The following is a 17,785-nucleotide window of genomic DNA, read 5'->3' as shown; positions in this document are numbered from 1 at the left end:
GGGATGTCATGCTTGGAGAAAACCCTCCTGAGTTTCTCTGATACACCGGCTACATAGGGGATGACAATGTTGTTGCGTCTGTCCTTCTTATCCTCCCTCGCTGGTGTCTGATCTTCTTTTCTGTGCCTCTTTGCTGACTTTATAAACGCCCATTTAGGATAGCCGCACGTTTTAAGTGCTTCCTTTACATGTGTGTGTTCCTTCTTTTTCCCTTCAAGCTTAGAGGGAACATGTTCTGCCCGGTGGTGTAGGGTCCTAATTACTCCAAGTTTGTGTTCCAGAGGGTGATGGGAGTCAAACAGGAGGTACTGGTCCGTGTGTGTGGGCTTCCGGTAAACTTCGATGTTGAGGTTGCCATTCTCTTCAATGTGCACAGCGCAGTCCAGGAAAGGCAAACAGTCGTCCTTTGTGTCTTCCCTGGTGAACTTGATGTTTTTATCCACAGCGTTGATGTGCGCAGTGAAGGATTCCACTTCTTGTGTCTTGATTTTGACCCAGGTGTCGTCTACATATCTGTACCAGTGGCTGGGTACTCTTCCTTTGAAAGAGCCAAGAGCCTTCCTTTCCACTTCCTCCATGTAAAGGTTGGCTACAATAGGTGACACGGGGGAGCCCATGGCACAGCCATGTTTTTGTCTGTAATAGCCTTCGTTGTATTTGAAGTATGTAGTGGTGAGGCAGAGGTCTAACAGTGTGCAAATCTGATCGGGTGTGAAGTTGGTCCTGTCCTCCAAGGAGCTGTCTTCTTGTAGTCGTTTTCTGACAGTCTCCACGGCCTCCGTGGTGGGTATGCACGTGAAGAGAGAGACTACATCAAAGGACACCATGGTTTCATCTGGATCCAGGGTAAGTTTCTGGACCTTGTCAGTGAAATCGGTGGAGTTCTTGATGTGGTGTGGGGTGTTCCCCACGAGAGGAGCAAGGATGGTAGCAAGGTGTTTTGCAATGTTATAAGTGGCTGAGTTTATGCTACTGACTATGGGTCTGAGTGGGACAGCTTCCTTGTGGATTTTTGGAAGTCCGTAAATGCAGGGTATGGCATCCCCTGGGTAAAGGCGGTGATAAGTAAGGCGGTCAATGATTTTGTCCTTTTCCAAGTCTTGAAGGCAAGCTATAACTTTCTTTTTGTAGCTGCTTGTGGGGGCTTTAAGGCTTCGTAGGTATTGTTGTCACTGAGGAGAGTAGTGATCTTTGTATGGTAATCTGTAGTGTTTAGGACCACGGTGCATCTTCCCTTATCCGCTGGTAAAACAGTGATGTTGTGGTCTTTGCTCAGGGAAGCGACGGCCTTCTTTTCCTGTATTGTGAGGTTGGACGGAGGGACTTTGGCACTGGAGAGGGTGGCTGAGACTTTCATCCTGATTTGCTCTGCTTCTGTCTGTGATAATTTATTAATCCGTATGGCAGATTCTGTGGCTGTGATGTGCATTTACGGACTTCCAAAAATCCACAAGGAAGCTGTCCCACTCAGACCCATAGTCAGTAGCATAAACTCAGCCACTTATAACATTGCAAAACACCTTGCTACCATCCTTGCTCCTCTCGTGGGGAACACCCCACACCACATCAAGAACTCCACCGATTTCACTGACAAGGTCCAGAAACTTCCCCTGGATCCAGATGAAACCATGGTGTCCTTTGATGTAGTCTCTCTCTTCACGTGCATACCCACCACGGAGGCCGTGGAGACTGTCAGAAAACGACTACAAGAAGACAGCTCCTTGGAGGACAGGACCAACTTCACACCCGATCAGATTTGCACACTGTTAGACCTCTGCCTCACCACTACATACTTCAAATACAACGAAGGCTATTACAGACAAAAACATGGCTGTGCCATGGGCTCCCCCGTGTCACCTATTGTAGCCAACCTTTACATGGAGGAAGTGGAAAGGAAGGCTCTTGGCTCTTTCAAAGGAAGAGTACCCAGCCACTGGTACAGATATGTAGACGACACCTGGGTCAAAATCAAGACACAAGAAGTGGAATCCTTCACTGCGCACATCAACGCTGTGGATAAAAACATCAAGTTCACCAGGGAAGACACAAAGGATGACTGTTTGCCTTTCCTGGACTGCGCTGTGCACATTGAAGAGAATGGCAACCTCAACATCGAAGTTTACCGGAAGCCCACACACACAGACCAGTACCTCCTGTTTGACTCCCATCACCCTCTGGAACACAAACTTGGAGTAATTAGGACCCTACACCACCGGGCAGAACATGTTCCCTCTAAGCCTGAAGGGAAAAAGAAGGAACACACACATGTAAAGGAAGCACTCAAAACGTGCGGCTATCCTAAATGGGCGTTTATAAAGTCAGCAAAGAGGCACAGAAAAGAAGATCAGACACCAGCGAGGGAGGATAAGAAGGACAGACGCAACAACATTGTCATCCCCTATGTAGCCGGTGTATCAGAGAAACTCAGGAGGGTTTTCTCCAAGCATGACATCCCGGTGTACTTCAGACCCAGCAACACACTCAGACAAAAACTGGTTCACCCGAAAGACAAAACGCCAAAACACAGACTTAACAATGTGGTGTATGCTGTACAGTGCAGCGAGGAATGCCCAGACCTCTACATCGGAGAGACCAAACAGCCACTTCACAAGCGCATGGCACAACACAGAAGAGCCACCTCACAGGACAAGATTCAGCTGTCCATCTGCATCTTAAGGATAGAGGACACTCCTTCGAGGATGCCAATGTTCACATTTTGGACAGAGAGGACAGATGGTTTGAAAGAGGAGTGAAAGAAGCCATCTATGTCCACTGTGAGCGACCATCTTTGAACAGAGGCGGTGGTTTACGACACCAACTCTCTGCCATCTATAATCCAGTTTTGAGATCCCTCCCCAGACGCCTTAACGCCCTCTCACACCCTGGGTCATCTGACCTCAGGAATTCGCATGATAAGGTGGGGCCAGGTTTCACAATGAACTCACCAGAAACTCTGGCTGATTGGGAACCACACCCAGTTCCACACCTTGGCTCAGGCGATTAGAGGATCATCAGGGGGTCCTTTTGTCCCTCTGTGGGGGGACACTCCCACCAGGTTTATATCTGGGACTCTCCACCATTTGACCTTAGAACTGAAGAAGCCTCTCGGATGAAGGTGAAACGTCTTCAAGTAACTTAAAGAAGTCCAGACGCTTTTCTTTGCAAGCTCCTTTGACTACGATGACCTGGATGACTGAGAACCTTCACAGACATAAATGGAAAGATAATTTTCCACAATTATACAATGATATATTTGATTTTTATTTGATTAAACAAACATCTTCTCTGGAGTTAATAACTATCAGATTAAAACTCTATTAGTATCTTGTAACATATAACTGGTTATTCTAAACTGGACACTGATGAGAGGTAGAAAAAGTGTTTGAAGTGTCAAGACTAAACTTTAACACTTAAACATATGTACTCACCTTAACCACAAAGTGGCCAGTAAGACTAGAAAAGCAGAATTTAATTATATTACATTCACATCGAAATACACAGGGTGACTGTTCACAATCACACAATATTTAGTGCAAACTGTGCTCCAGACACAATACAATTTTCATACAAGATATGCAGTGTAGCTAATATTGTCTGCATGTTGTCACACGTGGATGTCAATTATGTTTTTTTTTTGTTTGTTCATGAAACAAAAAACCTGCATGTTTCAAATTTTAATGAAACAAATGAAAACATTATTCCTCCTCCTCGTCTCCATGCTGCATATGGAAGAGTTCTCTGTTCTTCCCTTATGACTCATTCATGGTCCTCGTGTCTGATGACTATCATCTCTACGGTGTGTTTCCAACTTTGAATGAGATGTTATGTTTGTCCTTTTTCCTTTATCTGCAATTAATGGTTTCCCTCTTTGCAGTGGAAGAACTTGGACTTCTGATCTTAGCCCCATCCAGAACCTTTGGGATGGACTGGAACGTCTACTGTGAGCCAAACCTAATTGCCTTTATCTTCAGTGCTTAGTCTTGCTAATAGTCTTGTGGTTGAACAGGAGCAAACCCCTTCAGCTGAGTTCCAACATCTGATGCAAAAATCTAAAACCAGAGTTTAGCCTGCCGGTAATTTTTTGGCTTCTTAACTTCCAAAGCAAATACAGTTTTTCCTCCTCAGAGGTGGTGAGCTTATAATCGGCTGCATTTGGGAAGGAGTCAGAGAATCATCAATCTACCTTCCACTGATGCACCACCTGACAATCTCCACCTGTTCTCACTTCCAACACAAACATCCTCCTACTTTAACGAGTTTCCAGCCGACTGTTTCCACCCTCCTGGTGTTTGTCGAGAGGTCGGGGGGTTGCCAACCCAGATGACCGGCAGGGCCTGCCAGAGCAGGTGTTCGTCCATATTGGCGAGGCCGTTAATTACCCACAGTCCTGCGCAGCAACGTGGACACAGGGCAGGCACCATATTGCCACCATATCGTCATGACAACACATCAAACAGAGACGGCGGGGCTGGGAATGTAGACTCGAGCCTGTGGTGGTGAATTTTCATGATGATGATTATGAATAAAGGGGGAAATAATTACAGCGCTGCACCCGCCAAAACCTACTCCATCTGTGTCTGTGTGTGTGTGTGTGTCTGTCTTTGTGTGTGTGTGTGTGTGTGTGTGTGCTGGGCACCCGGAGCTTTGTGGCAAGAGCCACCCGATTCCATTCCAGATGAAATGGGATAGCAACACAATTATCTCAAGTCCAATTCTTTGAGGCCTATTGTGTCTGTAAACTGAGCCTGAGCGAAGGATTAATGTGTCTGTGGGGTTTAGAGACGAGGGTTGGGGGGAGGGTGGGACAGAGGAGGGGGTGGGCAGTGGAAAGCTGTTGCTTCATCTCTCTGGTGAATACACTCTAAGCTCTCGCCATCAGTGAGGTAGAGCAGGGCAAGACGGGGAAAGAAGAGGGAAGAAGAGAGGAATAAAATCTGGAGGGCAGGGGAAGCAAGAGAAAGGGACGAGGCCTTTGCCAATAAGAGCAAGAGAAGAAGAAGAAGCAGAAACAAGAGGAGCACAAAAGCCATTTATACTGTAAAATGAAAAGCGTGCAACACAAGTCTGACCGAGCAGAGGGAAACAAGGGGCGGCAAAGAGTTGAAGAGAGCGAGAGAAAAAGAAGGAGAGGGGGAATCATAGCCATCCTATCCGTCACCACGGCAACAGATTGGCAAAATGCTGGCCGGTTCTCCCAGGATGCTAAGCTCCCCTCTGCTGGTATAATTCACCATCCAATGATGAAATGAAGAGTAAGAGCCCAAATCTCAGGCTGAGAGGTTAGATCTCACCGAGATGCCATGTCTCAAAAACAGTACTACCCATCACAGGAGTAGGACTGGTGTGTGTGTGTGTGTGTGTGTGTGTGTGGGGGGGGGGGGGGCAGGGTAGCATTTCCTGTGGCTTCTGCAGGAGTATAGTAGTAGTAGCTCTCTGCAGTCCTACAAGAACCGTGTACCTGTTCTAGTAGTGGAGTGATTGTGGCTCAAGAGTTGGGCGTTCGCCTTGTAATCGGAAGGTTGCTGGTTCGAGCCCCGGCTTTTATTGCCCCGGTCGTTGTGTCCTTGGGCAAGACACTTCATCCGTTGCCTACTGGTGGTGGTCAGTGTTCGCCAGCCTTGCCTCTGTCAGTACGCCCCACGGTGGCTGTGGCTACAATGTAGCTTGCCATCACCTGTGCGTGAATGGGTGGATGACTGAATGTGTAAAGCGCTTTGGGGTCCTTAGGGACTAGTAAAGCGCTATACAAATACAGGCCATTTTTACCATTTTAGTAAATTCAGCTGCTCTGACTCTGTTCTTGTCTTGTAAAGAAAATAGTTTTCAGTGTAACACAATCAATGCTGCAAGTGTAACAAGCCTCAAGATCACTATCTGGTTACTTACCGGATAATCAAGTATGCAAAATTTGAAAGCAACATTACTCATTCAGCACCAGATTAAAGCTCATTATTTTCCACAGTGTGGCTTCTTTGGCACAGTCACATAACCATATTAGCAGTAATTGCAAGAAGGAAATCAAGGGGAATATTCCACCATTAGTGCAACAGCATCAATACCGCATACTTAAACATAACCACATGTGATCTGGTTTTTCTTTCCAATACCAGTGGAGTTTGACTGAAGGCCATTACACACTGCAAAAAGAGCAAGAGGAAATTCAGAATTTTTTTTTTTTTTGGATGCAAATCAGCCTTGTAACCTGAAAAGAAAATTGTAAATGTTGTGTCAAAAATGTCATGAAAAAAATGTAGTGGACATAAAGCGATAACAAACTGGTCCTGATGTTTCTAAACAAGAATAGGAAGAAGCTGAGATTCTGGCTTCATTCAGTTCTTTCAGCAGGGAGAATTTCATGGTCTGATCCAGGAGTTGGAGCCATATCACGACTGCTTTCATTGTATTTCAGGAAAAATTGTTTCAAACAGCCAGTTGAACCAAAGCACGTCTAACTGTTTTTTCTGAGGTAAATTAGTATTTTTTTTTTTTTTTTTTGCCATTTCCACATCATTCTATATTCATTATTACTGTGCGTTTTGAGCTATGAGCATACTTGTTCCTAAATGCAGTGATCTGATTGGTCAGAACTTTCGCTAGCTTTTTTATAGTATCTTTTTCAGACACTCAAATCAAATCACAACAATGGTTGTTTTATAATGTAAGGTTAAAAATAATGAAGCGAAGAAAAAAACACAATCAGACAACCCCTTAAGCACTTGGCGACAGTGGCAAAGAAGAAAACACCCTTTTAAGAGGAAGACACATCAGAACATTTCACACATGTGAATTATTGTTCTCCCCCTGAAGGGAGGGAGGATGTTATTGTCTGTTTGTTAGCAGTCTGGGACCCACAGTTTGTTTTCAAGGTATAATTTTCTAGTTTTGTGTGATGGTAGATATAAATAACAAGCTCAATGCCACACCAAATTTGAAAATGAATAAAAACGTTATATTATTCACAACTTTTATGGATCATCTTCAAACTTCACGTGAGTTTTTAGGTTGGCTAAGCATTTTATTTTGACCTTTACCTGTAAACAAAAAAAAAGTCAAGAAACTGTATTGAGTCTGTGTCATATAAAAGGGCAGCACATTTTTATTGTCCAATCCGACATCCTATGACATCACAATGATACCATAAGAGGCTGAAGCCATTATACTGTAATAAAAACATCATAGTTTTAGTAAAGTCGCTGCCTTTTGGCTCTCTGAGTTCTTGTTTGTTTTTGTTCTTTGATTTTTTTGGCTGTTGTTGGGTTTTTGTTTTGTTTTTTACAAAACTTGTAATGTTTGAATTCGTCAGTGATTGAGTCTTCATGAAAAATTCAGATTGACTGACAGAAAAATGACCTCGCACTTCAACTGTTCCAGAGTTTGAGAACAGCTCACAAACAGTAATAATAAAAATCTCATATGGCAATCATGGGCGTGGTACTTGGCGTATAAATACCACCATGACATCACAGTGGAAGTAAATGAGTTCTTGATGTAATAGATTTACAAGAACATGAGCCAACTTTATTCCTTCTTTTTCTATCCCATGTTTTCCTACTACAGTATGATGGATTTACTTCTGATACGTGAACACCAGAGCATACGCACATGGTCGCAAGATCATTTATATATAGAGATGTACTTTATTACTCGTAGCAGGGGTGCAGATTCCTCTCAGTCTTTGAAATAGAAGGAGCCCCCTCGAACTTTCTAGAAATCAATCACACCACTAACGCCCCTCCCTGGAAAACAAAACACAAAAGTTTTCCATCCCCACTATTCCATCGGGTGTAACGCCCTCAGGCTGTTGTTACTGTGCTGGTTTGATATTTTTTACACTACACAGCAACAGTAACAACCTGCCTTTGTCGAGTCGAACCCACAGTGCACCTGCTGTAAGTCAGACCTCAGCACATTCATGCACACGAGCCTGGAGGGAGGCAACGTTTCGCGCCTGTACACTCAGGAAATAAATTAATAGGGCTGATCATGAGAATCATTTTCCTGAGAATCATATGATCGCAGCCAGTGGGAGAGATTTACTGGCTCATACTAAAGACGTGTATCTTGGTGTATGAAAAAGTTCAAATCAAAAGACACAAGACCCTGAAATTAAAAACATGTTGGTGAATAGGACAAAATGCAAAAACGTGTGGACTGATGTCCAAAAAATGCAGCAGCATCTTGATATGTTTTGCTTTTTGAAGCTTTTTTAATAGAAAATAATATATCAGAGGCTTGGCGATGAGACCAGCAGATGGTCAAGAAGTTTGTTTTGTTTCCATCGCCATTAAATCCATCCATCCATCTTCATCCGCTTTATCTGAGGCCGGGTCGCAGGGGCAGCAGCCTAAGCAGAGAGGCCCAGACCTCCCTCTCCCCAGCTACCTCCTCCAGCTTATCCGGGGGAACACCAAGGCGAGAGATATAATCTCTCCAGCGTGTCCTGGGTCTGCCACGGGGCCTCCTCCCGGTGGGACATGCCCGGAACACCTCACCCAGGAGGCATCCTTGTCAGATGCCCGAACCACCTCAGCTGGCTCCTTTCGATGTGGAGCAGCAGCGGCTCTACTCTGAGCCCCTCCCGGATGGCCGAACCTCTCACCCTATCTCTAAGGGAGAGGCCAGCCACCCTTCGGAGGAAGCTCATTTCTGCCACTTGTATCCGCGATCTCGTTCATGGACATGGGCCCATCCTCCCGCAGGCCCACCACCCGCAGGAGGCACCATAGGGGTCGGGTGCATTGTGTGCCGGGTGGCGGCCAGGAGCGGAGGCCCTGGCGGACTGATCCCCGGCTGCCAAGACTGGCAATAGGGACAGGGCCATTAAATCATAAATAGAAAAATCTTATTTTTGAAAGAACACTGGTTTTTATATGATCACAAACAATTGGTATCAATTTATTTAAGAAAAGCAGCTTTTATTAATCCCATGGAGCACATCATATTAGCTCCCATCCAAGTTCAAACTAGGCCTGTCCCTGCTTGCTTCTGAGATCAGGTGTGCCCAGCATGCTATGCCCATAAGCCATAACAACTACCCTCGCTTAAGAACACAAGAGTGGTGCTGCTGAAGATGGCCATATGCACACTGATGTCATTATTCTGTTAAAACAAAGAAAGAGTATTGTTTCGAGTATTGTTTCTTTGTGAGAGTTTCTGAGGCGTAGACTCATTATACCTCTTTCACAAACAGCACTCACATAAATCATGTGTATGAACATTTCACACACAAATCTGTAATTCATCAATATTTCTGTGCCTGAATTTGTTTGTAGTCTGCTAACAAATTTGCCTCAGACCATACAAACAAAGGAACGAAGGTCTGCGCTGTGTTAGATGGGTTTCTTTCCTTTTTGTTATTTACAACTTTCTAAAACTCTATAAGATGAGTAAATATATAAAAATAATACTTTAAAAGTATTACGTGTCAAGAGAACAAATTACTAAATGAAGGTGCAGGTTTTAACCTTTTCATTTAAACACATTCCAGTATTTATATTTCATCTTTCATTCAAAGGTTGTCTGTTGGATTCCAGTTCAAAAATCCACCAGGAAGGGTATACAACATATATGGCGCTCCCTACCGTGTCAATGGACCTGCTGAAAGTGTCACTGTTGGATCACTTGGAGTATATTTTGTTGAGCAATTATTTTTGCATTTTTCCGCTGATTTAAACATTGTGGAAATGTGAGCTTTGTTCATGGTGGTACCAAGAATGAACAATGACGTGGAGTCAGCTGCCAAGGAAATTCAATTAACTTATAATACTTTTTGGGCAAAGCTAAATTTCCTTGATTAAATTGTGATAAATAAATAAAGTGTCATGGCATAGAATCAGCTGCAGGATCAGTAGTTTCATTTCTAGATTCGTTGCTTCTTTTGCTTTAGTTCTCCTTGAGTGAGACACTGAGTGGGCTAAAAACGGGGCTTTCCTAATCCACAGGTGGTGCATTCATTTAGCCAGAGCTCACAGATGTACAGAGACAGGTCGCCCAGGCCTTGTCTGCCATGTGTCAGTCATATGTGCTGAGCTGCGATTGAAGAATGAGCAGTGGCGTCCTGCTGTGTTTGAGCAGAGTAGAATCAAAGCCTGCAGCGGGGAGCAAGCTCTTTAAATGACACGAAGAGCAAGGAGGCATTCAAATCAGACAATAATCCTCCACTAAATAAACTCTGGGAGCAAAAATCAATGAAGATGTGTCTCGTTCATCCTTTTTCACCGCTAGGGGTGACATGACTGGCTGAAAGGCTGAAAACGAGTATCCCTCCTATGCATAGTAAATAAATTGCAGGTTTTGTGGTGTTTTATAAATATTTTTGTAATTAAACAAAGTGTTGTGAAAGGCTGTATTTTAACCCTACTCTTAAAGTTGTTTGGCAAATTAAGTGAGTTTAGATTAGATGAGATGAGATGAGATGAGATAAGACATCAACTGCTGCGAAGTCTCACTTTCAATGACACTTTAAACGCAGCATCACAAACACATACAGTGAATTTTAACCAATGTTTTTGTGGTTTTGCAGCCTGGGTTTCAGGGGGTGGGGACTGGGGTGAGATCACAATTAGGAGATATTTATTGATTCCTGAGCTCCTGTGGATTTCCAGATTGACCAGAAGAAAAGCCTGTTGTGTGTTTAATGAGTGACCAACACAGTTAAAATTCTGACCTGGAGCTCATCTCTGCAACAAGTCCCATGTGAAGCATGATTTGAATTTTCAGGCTACGTTCATTAATGTAAGATGGGATTCATGCTGCCTGGTTGCCCATGTATGACCAGCTCTGCTATCATCAGATACTGGCTGCTAACCATGAGAGAGCAGGGATTAGAAAACGGCAACATCAATTTTGACAGAACTTTTAACAAGCAAATCCACAATCAGAGGAGTCTCCACTGAAGCATGAAAAATGTGGAGTGGCTGTAGAAAGCGTAACTAATGATGACGAGGTTGTCAGACTTTGTTGAATCTCTTTCGAATTCAGATGGGGACATGTTCAGGATTCTTTAAACATACAAAATATTCCTGTAGAGGGTCCTTGTGCAGTGATTTGAATGCTTTTGAAAATATGTTATCAATAGAGCATATCTAAGACAGAAAATGCCTGACTGCTGTTTCATCACATATGGATATTGATAGCTTCAAAAGAAAAAAATCAATGTCATCTCTTCACTCTGCATTGTAAATGCTTCCTTTCAAAAACCGATGCAAAATTAAGGCTGGAGATAACGATTCTGGAAACAACTTGTTAGTTTAAAAAACTTCTAAATTAATTTGAGATTAGCAGCTGCTGTTTACCACCATTGTTTTTCTTTAATTATACAGAATCCTTAATATTCACATGCAAATAAAAATAAATGTAGATACAAATAAAGAAAATAAGAAAACAACTTGGAAATATAAAAATAAACAATAATAATAATAATAATAATAGGGGTATAGTGTTTGGTCTGCTGGAGCCCTATGCTAGAATGACAACCTGGAGGACGTCATTGCATGTTCTGTTAGATTGATAAGCAGCCAAGTAATTAGATGAGTGATTAATAGTGTCAGTTTATATGTTTTAATGTACTCGAGGCATCTAAAATACAGTCCACATAAAATCGGGGAATTAAGAGGATGCAACAATTTTTTCTGGCACAACTTCACCCACTTCTAAGGTGCATGGAGAAGACAAAGATCTGATGACGTGAAGAATCCAGCGACACTTAAAATAATAGGGAACGACTTTATTAATTGACCAGCGTGTTTCAGCTTGTGGCTTTCATCAGGCTCACTGCAAAATCTCAAACAGTTTGTGTTTAAATAAAAAACAGGAAACAGGAAAAAAAAATCCAACTGGACCAGTCACACCTTCACAAAAAACAAAACAAAACAGCAGACCAATTGACATTTAATGAGGTGGTAATTGGTTGAGCCACAGCCCAAAAAGTTTTGGACTGAACCACTACTGATTAAAAGGTGGGATTGAGCTCATGACTCTTTAAATGTGATAATTCAGGAAAAAATGCTGTGTATTCCAACATAAACAACAAGTTTTCTTAAAAAGTTGAGCAACAGGCTTTGAGGAGGTTTTCTCACCTTTAGTGCTTTGGCGGGTTTGCCAAACAGCAGGGGCATGTTTAAGTCCCACTGTATGAAAGAGGCAGGACACACTATGAACCACCTGCTTTATGTGCAACACTTGAGTAAGACAACAGGGTGTTCAACGCTCCACCATTTTTATGGGGTCTGAAAGCAGCCCTGATTCTCCCCTGCACACCTGCTCCTCATTTATCTATTAGTCTCTTAGTATTCCCATGCCATCTGCTGAGCCTCCTTAACCACAGAGTTCCAGTCTGTAATTCTGAATTTGTTTGCCTCTGCTGACTGCCTGCTGCTTTGAACTTGGAGCAAATAAAATGCCAGTAGAGAAAAAAGTTTTTCTCTACTGGCGAGTATTGCCTTGAAGTCCAAATGACTGCTATCAGAACCAAAGATGTACACAACTGAAGTGCAAGCTGCGTTTCTGCAAAAAAAAAAAAAGGAAAAAAAAAGGAAATGCTGTTCCAGTTAATGATTTAATATAAATATAGAGATCATAAATAGCCTGAATCATGCAAACATAACCCAGAGCTATTTGTGTGTTCTGATTTGTATGAACTTCACATATGAAGCTTCTGCATTAAATTGTGAGCATGAAATCTATATTGCAAATAAGCCTTGGTTGATCAAACCCACAGGAGACGGGGCTTGTTAAAGGAGAGTTAAAACTGTTTTTGCAGTTAGTTTCATTCACAGACTGCTCTGCTAACAGTTTAATATATTATTGATTTTTCCTAATGCACATTCAGGCTCATCATGTTGTCTTAATCTGCGTGGACCAGGGTTCAACTTCGCGGCTTTAGTTTTAATTGCCGCTTTACGCTCATGCTGCAGATGGAGTGAAGAGCATCGGGCTCAATGTTTGTTTACATCGTTAAAGAAAAGATGAAACAGAATAAACAGAGAGGCCAAAGATCACACACATTGCTCTGCTATCAAAAGATCTGATTTTCAAATCTTGAGTTTGGAACAAATAACAAACTTAGAAAAACAAGCAAAAGATAGAAGGACACGAACAGCCAGAATTCATAACCAAACAACAAAAATTGAATCATGTGGAACAACAGTATGCATGTGTGCACGTACATATATACAGACAGCTGACAGCCAGAACACCTCTACACCAGAACACTTCACAGTACAATAAAACATAGAGACCTGCTCTGAGCCATGAATGAAAATGCTGAGCGGGACCAGGTGATGCTGATGTTGCTATCAAATCCTCACTGAAAGACAAACTTTTTTTGACAAATGTAAAAACTGCAGAGAACGAGCAAGAGAGAACGAGCAAACTCATGACAGACAACAGTTTGTGCTTTCTGAGCCTTTCGCAGATTCATCTCTGTAATCTTCACAAACTGCACTGATCCACTAAACTCAGAGAAGCTGCAAGGAGCTTCCCAAGATCATCCTGATAGCTAACCACTTGTCCAGGTCCATCCACACAGTCACACTGCCTCCAGTTGATTAACAGATAAGTAATATTTCATTGTAGTATAACAGAAAGTAGTTATGGCATGATGAATTGTATTGACAAGGCAATAAATCATTAGAGCAGTAAGTTGAGCTGTGGCTCAACATACACTTCAGCCCATGAACTCTTCATGACCTAATTTTGGGCAGTGTAGGTGTTAACTCATTCTGTCTGGCTCTCTAACATCATACAATAAGGAGGAAGTAAATCGTGACATAGAAAAATACAAAATGCCTGAACTTTTTCAGGCATTGGAAAACAGCTGACTCTGAGGAGAACCAAAGTGTAAAACACTAAGGCCTGATTTAGACTTGGTTTCTTCAATCTTTGTGGAGCCTACAGCATCACCAGTGTAAGTGCCTGACATCACTGCTGACATCTATGGTTGGTTGTTGTGTGGGCAAGTGGGCCAAATTGGGCTTGCTGATCAGTGGGAACAAGACCAAGATCATGAGGATTGGTTTCTTGACAGCACATTATCCTGTTATGGTAGGACAGCAACCGCTGGAGGAGGTGAACCAATTCACCTACCTGGGCAGTATCCTTGCAAGCAACAGAGATGCTTTTTATAACGTTGTGCGTCGGATTGCAGGTTCAGTCTTCCAGCAGTTCCAGCTGATCTGGTCGAACCCAAAGATCAATCTGGCGACAAAGATTGGTATGCTCAACACCATCGTTATACCTAGCGAGAGCTACGCTTGTGAGATGTGGAAAAAAAAGATTCAATGTGGCCCAACAGCGATGGCTAAGACAGATCCTGAGGGTGTCTTTCCGGGACGTCACCAATGAAGAAGTCCATTGCTGGACTCCATGACATTGTGACTGAGTGGCATGTGCGCTTTGGAGGTCACATTCTATGCCAACTGCCCAAGATCGCCATCACGTGGAACCCACCCCACAGATGACGCAAACCAGGCCGCCACCATACAACATGGCGGAGGACTTACACTAATGATTTACAAGCCTTACACATTGCCTGGGATGGGGCAGAAGCAGCCACAGCTGATCGATTATCCTGGCGGAGATCTGCTGCCCAATGCACCGAACTAAGTCCAAGTAGGTATGTTTTGTTGTGTTGTGTGTAAATTACTGTGTGGTCGTGTCCTGGTGTTTCATATGCAGTGCCAGCTGTCCTGATACTGATGCTATAAATATTTTCTCTTATTCACAGATGATGCAGACAAAGGTAGAGAGCAGCAAGATGAATGAATGGTGGTCCTGACTAGGCCAATCACAATAGCTGTGGTTTGCATTGACATGAAATGTAGTCATTTCTCTGAGGGTGCACATCAGGTTACGGGTTAGGGTTTGGGGTTATGAGGTAGCTACAGCGTAGATTTGCCTCGGAAGAGTAAATCCCCAGTAATTTTGTGGTAGTCATTCCTGCAGCACTATGAGTGAATACATTTTGATTGCAATATACATTTTCATACGGGCAAACAGAATAAACCTCCACCTTCATTCTACCTGTAAGTATACCATATTTTGTTCTTATGTAACAGGGCTGATGCAAAGCCACGTCAAACACAAGGTTAAAAAGAAAAAAGAAATCAATGAAGTGTGGAATGTGGCAGGGTTTTATTAGTTCTCATATGATGTGACTGCATCAGGTGAGGAAATGTTATAAAAAGTACATATAAAAAGAGGCTCACAACTTGGGAACAAATTATAAATAAAAGAGCGAACTTTTGTCTTTGTGCTTTTGTGGCATCATTTTTTTTGGGTGGATAAAATTCAGGATGCTGCTGTTTCTGTTTTGAACAAAGCAGTTGGAGACCATTTTATCTCTTCACACAGAGTTGTGTTTTCTCTACAGCCGGCCAAAACTGCTTTTAACTTTTTAAGAGTGAGCTGCAGCAAAGGATGGCAGCTTATAAATGCAAAAAAAGGAAAAAGAGACAGGAAAAGAGAGAAGCACGGAGCAGCATGGAGATGAGCGATAGAGCAGCTAATTGTGTCCTGGGAGATAAAGACGCCAGCAAAAGAGAGAAGTAGAAACTCCCTTTTGGTTATCAGCCTCCCTCTGAGACGGCGACTGGCTTGGAGTTTCTTCTCTGAAAAAGAAAAAGCTTGTTAAAAGGAAATATAAAAGGTGTGAGGAGGCACAAAGGACGCTTATCCACCTTTCAGGGAGCCGACAAAAGGGAAAAAAATCTCAGCTCGGGCTAATTACAACCGAGGTGATGAAAGAGACGAAAGGAGGCCAAAAAGAAAGAAAATCCCTCCTTTTTCTCACCTGAGAGAAGGTGGAAAGGTCAACGGTCCCCCCTCCCTCCCGAGAACTCAATCCTGTGGAGGCAGAATTGAGGGGGGAGGGTTAATTTGATGCACATGGAGGTGATTAGGTGAACCCACGTCTTCGTCATTTCACTGCTGCAGAATGGAAAACTAAAGCTGTCTCTGGTTGCATGAAAGGAATGTGTCCTCTGAGCTTGTCGGACTCTTTTCCTTCTGAAAAATCTGTCGCTCGTTCATTCAAGCTATTCCAGAGCGATTCAACCTTGTCATAATTTTCCCCTCTTTTTTTTCTAACTCCAACACGTTCAAGATAAGACGGGACGGGGAGGGGAAACAAAGTGGGAGCAGATCCAGGCAGGTTGTCCTTTCAAAAAAAAAAAAAAAAAAAAAACGCAGAGACTGGGCATGTTTCCAAGTATCTGATGTCTTTATGTCTTGGCATGATGGCTGTGTTTTGTGATTAATAGTAGCTGTGTTGCTGTAAACGTGTGTGTGTGTTCAGGATTTATGTGTATGCATTTCTTTTATGTTCAGATCACAATTCACTTTCTGAAATGGAGTCTGAACAACAGCCAAAAATGTAACATTAGTCCAAAGGGATCAGCCGCATCATAACTGATCAATCAGTCTGGGCCGACTCACGCTGACAGGCAATTATAAAACAGTTGTCAAGAAATGTTCAGAGCGTTTAATTCTTAGGTCAGGCTGATTTTATACTCTGAATCTTTATTCTAACGGGCAATTTGAAAATGTCAGTGTGCAAACAGTGAAGCTATACAGCATGATTTCTGAAGCATGAGCACTTATGATTCAAGAGTATCAGGATCTTGACTGACATTGTTGCTGATAAAAACCTGTTACAAGTTGTTTTTTAGTGTCAATAATAATAATTAGTAGTACTAGTAGTAGTTGTTTTTGTTGTATTTTCCTACGTTTCAGTTATTGTTTTGTTGCGTGAAGAGGAGCATCCGGTGTGACTCAAACCAATTGATCGATCAAATGGAACAGCTGTGTGGTGATTAGCACTGCTGCCTTAGGCTCAATTAAGACTTTTGCTCTGAATTTTTGTAAAGCGTGAAAGGTCGCCCTCCAAAGTGCTACACTGCTGACAGGGTTCATATCCATGTGTGGCAGGTCTCCGCAGTGCTGCAGTTTCACAGCTGAAACACAACAGTTGGTGATGAAGTTTCTTTTTTGAGGTTGGTCTGAAGAAGAAGACGTAGCGACTGGCTTGTTCAACACTACTGATCATATGCCTATGTCAGCATCATCCTCTGCATTTCCTCCTTCAGTTCAAGCTGAGCTATCCCTCATGTACTCACTTCTATTCCTGTCCATCCTGGTGACTAAGGAAATGCAAATTTATACTATGTATTTTTACTTTGGTCAGTTTCCAGATGTTTGCACATGTGGTAGATCAGGGTCTGGTTGCTTGAAGAATATGCCAGTTGTGGCTCTTCCCTGGTTCTGAGTGTATGGTACATAACTGTAGACAGTGTTGGGGAGTAACGGAATACATGTACCGCCGTTACGTATTTAAAATACAAAATATGAGTAACTGTATTCCGTTACAGTTACCGTTTAAAAAGGTGGTATTTAGAATACAGTTACTTTGTTGAAATAAATGGATTACACGGCGGTATTTCCCTGTTTCATATTGTCGCGGGTCAGGACTGTTTGGGTTTTGTTTGACAGCTATGTTCTGTTGTTCGAGGCGGCAGCATTATGGTTGCCATGGTTACAGGGTGACGCTCTCTCTCTCTCTGCGTGTTTCCTGGGTGAGAGAGCGCCTTTTTGTTGTTGTTGTGCTAAGCTAATAGGCAGAATGCTACTGGTATAGCTCTAAAGAATGTAAATGGTAATGGACTGATTCTTATATAGCGCTTTTCTACTCTCCCGGAGTACTCAAAGCGCTCTATACAACATGCCACATTCACCCAATCACACAAGCACTTTATCTATACTTAGTGCTATCTAACTACATTCACACACA

The 17,785-nt window shown here is 42.7% G+C and overlaps 2 long non-coding RNA genes across 2 annotated transcripts in view; one reads left to right on the top strand and one right to left on the bottom strand.

Moving 5' to 3' along the window:
- LOC146523860 (uncharacterized) overlaps positions 1–17,785 on the top strand; it is a 319,084-nt gene that overhangs the window by 286,325 nt on the left and 14,974 nt on the right. The window lies entirely within an intron of this gene.
- LOC146523861 (uncharacterized) lies at positions 10,999–17,640 on the bottom strand. The gene is made up of 2 exons (XR_014869018.1): positions 11,672–17,640; positions 10,999–11,639 (listed from the first exon to the last, which is right to left on the bottom strand). It is a non-coding gene; the product is annotated as an uncharacterized LOC146523861 (long non-coding RNA).

This window comes from Neolamprologus multifasciatus, chromosome 2, assembly GCF_963576455.1.
Source record: "Neolamprologus multifasciatus chromosome 2, fNeoMul1.2, whole genome shotgun sequence".
NCBI lineage: Eukaryota > Metazoa > Chordata > Actinopteri > Cichliformes > Cichlidae > Neolamprologus > Neolamprologus multifasciatus.
Note: the sequence above shows the minus strand (reverse complement) of the source record. Positions and strands in the feature narration are given on the sequence as shown.